Genomic DNA, 3,650 nt, shown 5'->3' with positions numbered 1-3,650 from the left:
TATTATATCTACAACACTCATATCTATGCAAACTGATACTAACAACACCACCCGCGCAGGAAAAATTGAGCACCATCAGTGTGAGCTTCGAAACTCAAAATGGTTTCAGAAAGGGCACGACTACGAATAAGTTTATGTCTTTGCATATGTAGTTTGTACATATAAATATACACATATGTAAGGTTTACTAGAAAATTAAGGAAATTATTTGTAAAAACCATTGTATACATAATTTATGCATAATTAAATATTATTTAAACAAAAGGGACGAGTTTCATTCATATAAAGAGCGAATTGACAGAAGGTAACCGGTACGGGTAACCGATAGGCCAGTTAGCCGTGTTGTTGTTGTTGCATATGTTTTGGTTAGCGATAACGAAAACACCTAATGAAGTAACTTAAAAATTAAATAACATCGTGCGATAAGGAATTTCGAAAACACAATAGGTAAGAGCGAGAAAGCGAGTCACACGTACACTATTTTGAGAGAGCGCATGCGTTACCTTTTTCACGCCAGCAATGTAAAAGTCATTAAGACGATAATTGGTGACCAAGTTATTGAGAACGATTAAGTAATCGATGAGGTAACGGGTACCTGTCTTGTAGGGGAGTTGTCAACATGACTCAACTATATGGTTGGCTCATCTCATCAGCTGATTTTATTTTTTTCATTTCACTGGAGTAGGGATTGTCAAAAGGAGATGGCAAACATGGTTTAATTATACAATGTTACCCATGTAGCACAATGTCACCCTGTACTTTTCACCTTCCAAACTCCCACATTGCTTCTAAACACTTAAGGTGTTACTTCTGTTTGAACTCCTTTCAGAATATTGAACAAAAAATCTAAAAACGTATTTAAAGTTTTACTTTTAGGATAAAAGTACATGTTGGGTACACTTATATATTTTTGATAGATTATTTTGTTCTCATCCGTTAAAAAATAAGATATTTTTCTAGCATTGTCAAAATGTGTTTATATTTTTGTTTTATGTATTAATATTTCGTTTTTTTCAAATCCAAATTTTGCACCCCTTCAATAACACGATTACTTCCATGAATTCGGTGAATAAAAGATCTTTACGTTTGAAATTAAAGCGAAAATTATAAAAAGTAGCTCATGTACACTGGCCCCTGAGAATATCGATTCCCGATGAAGATGTGCCCTACGAAGAAGAGACCGAAGGCGCCAAATTGTATTTATGGACAAAACGCCACGTATTTATTATTTGAAATTTGTACAATGCTTTGCGCATGTATATACGCTAGTTGAAAAAACGCCCAGAGGATATGCAGGTGACAAAGTTTCATTTTTCAGAACAAACATTTTTTTTTTTAAATAATGAAATAGTAGTATGCAAGCGATTGCCATAGAAGTAGACATGTACATTAATATTATGGACAAAGTTTAAAACAGAAGATGGACATGAGGCGTAGCTTCATAGACGCGTATTAGGCACAGCATAGGAAATATTGAGGCGTAGAGAGATCTTAGTTGCATGCCATATTTTGTAAGCGTTTACGAATCTACGCCTTGTGTGTATCTTGCCTAAGTCTAACTTTGTACGAGATCTAACTTTTTTAATTAATAATAAATAACAGGTAAAGCAACTAATTTAATTACTTCAATCCATAAGCAACGCAACGCAAACGTCGAAGCACACACAAATCATTAAAAAATTACATTCTTCTGGGTCGGCGTAAATCCCCAACTGAACCCTCCACGAGGGTGCCGACTGGAAATGGACACTACAGTATTGAGCCTGTACGATGTCAAGCTAAGATCAGGAATCAGGGCTGTGTGCCTGACTCATTAATAGCCTGGCTACACGGAAATGATTCTTGACCATGGTTTCTGGGGTATCTTTCTCTCTCTTTCTTTTACTCTTTCTCTCTGTATCCTTCTTTCCTGTTTCCTTTTCTTCTCGGGGGCTGGATCAAGGCGTTATGCGGGCCAGGCTGGGCCCCTAAATAGCCCAGTCGCGAACGGAGCCCTCCTGGCACCAGGTCGCACCAGGTTGTATGGAGACCTTACCCGGGTATTGCGGATATCTGCCCGGGTGGACGTTCCTTTTCTCCGCCACTCGTGGGAACATGAACAAAAGCAACAAAAATACAAAAAAAAACAAAAAGACACCGGCGATCTTCAAAGGCCGGGAGCGCTTTTGCCCACCACAACGGTGAACAGTGCGATGCATGGTCAATCTAACCGCCAGAATATGGCTAAAAAAGGGGATGGTTCAAGACCAGTGGCGATGCCGGGTAAGAACCCTCTCCCCAACAAAACTTTAGGCAGTGAGCCAGGGCAAAGGGGTGTTCTCCGGGATACTCCTGGTACTAGCAGAGACGCAGCTGGTATGCAGAATGCAGCCCGACACCCACGGCCTTGTTGTTGTTGTTGTTGTTGTAGCGATAAGGTTGCTCCCCGAAGGCTTTGGGGAGTGTTATCGATGTGATGGTCCTTTGCCGGATACAGATCCGGTACGCTCCGGTACCACAGCACCATTAAGGTGCTGGCCCGACCTTCTCGGGAACGATTTATGTGGCCACATTAAACCTTCAGGCCATCCCCTCCCTCCCCAACCCAAAGTTCCATAAGGAGCTTAGGGTCGCCAGAGCCTCGTTTGTTAGTGAAACAGGATTCGCCGCGGATAGGTGAGGTTGACAATTGGGTTTGGAGAAGCTATATGTTGCGCTGGCAACCTGCAGGTTTGCGCTACACAGCCCCTTGAATCTGGTATTTTAGTCGCCTCTTACGACAGGCATATTCTGACCCCCCCTAACCCGCTGGGGGACCCACGGCTTTCACGAAACCTAGTGAGCGGCCAAATCCGAGTGAAGTTGGATACAAGCACAGGAGAGCGGCTGTAAGGATCCTAACCAGATCCACACGTATGCCAGACCTCGAGAGTAGAGCGGAAAGCGACAGCGTAGGAGAAATACTGGCAGATATTCAATGGGCGAAAGAGGTTATAGCCGATTTTCGTCTGGCAACCAAAAGGGCAAGGTCGGCGGAAGTAGTGCCTACAAAACCAAAAAGGCCGAAGGTGCACGGGCGCTCTTTTGCAGAAGTGGTTAAGGACAAAATCCTGCTAGGGGTCCTTGACGACAATCAGGAAGATGGCGCAATAAAAAAAGACAAATGAAAATGGGTGAAAAGCGAGCTGTCGAATATCACCCTGGACGTTCTTATGCGCAATCCTGGACCGCCACCGGTATGCAAGGATGCGGGGTGGTTCCAGGGTAGTATCGAAGTCGTGGCGTGCGGAGACGAGAGGTCCGCAGCCATATACAAAAAGGCGGTAGAGTCTGTAGGTGAAGTCTATCCTGGAGCGAAACTCATGGCGGTCGATTTCAAAGACATACCGTCACGGCCACGAGCAAGGGTGTGGCTACCGGCAAAACTAGCTGAACCAGAAAGGATACTCAGTATGATAAGGATCCTCAACCCGACGCTGCCAGCCGCCAACTGGAGAGTTGTCAGCGTGGAAAAGGGGGACAGAGCCACACGTCAGGCTGTCCTCCTACTGAATGAAGAATCGCTGACAGTATTGAGGGCAACTGGAGGCGAGATAAATTATGGTTTAGACACCGTGACTGTAAGGGTCTACAGTAACGACGTCAACGCCGCTAGGAACATAGCAGCCGAG

The sequence above is a fragment of the Eurosta solidaginis genome, chromosome 3 (assembly GCF_040869045.1).
Source record: "Eurosta solidaginis isolate ZX-2024a chromosome 3, ASM4086904v1, whole genome shotgun sequence".
NCBI classification, from domain to species: domain Eukaryota; kingdom Metazoa; phylum Arthropoda; class Insecta; order Diptera; family Tephritidae; genus Eurosta; species Eurosta solidaginis.
The sequence above is the reverse complement of the archived record's forward strand: the minus strand, read 5'-3'. Positions refer to the sequence as shown.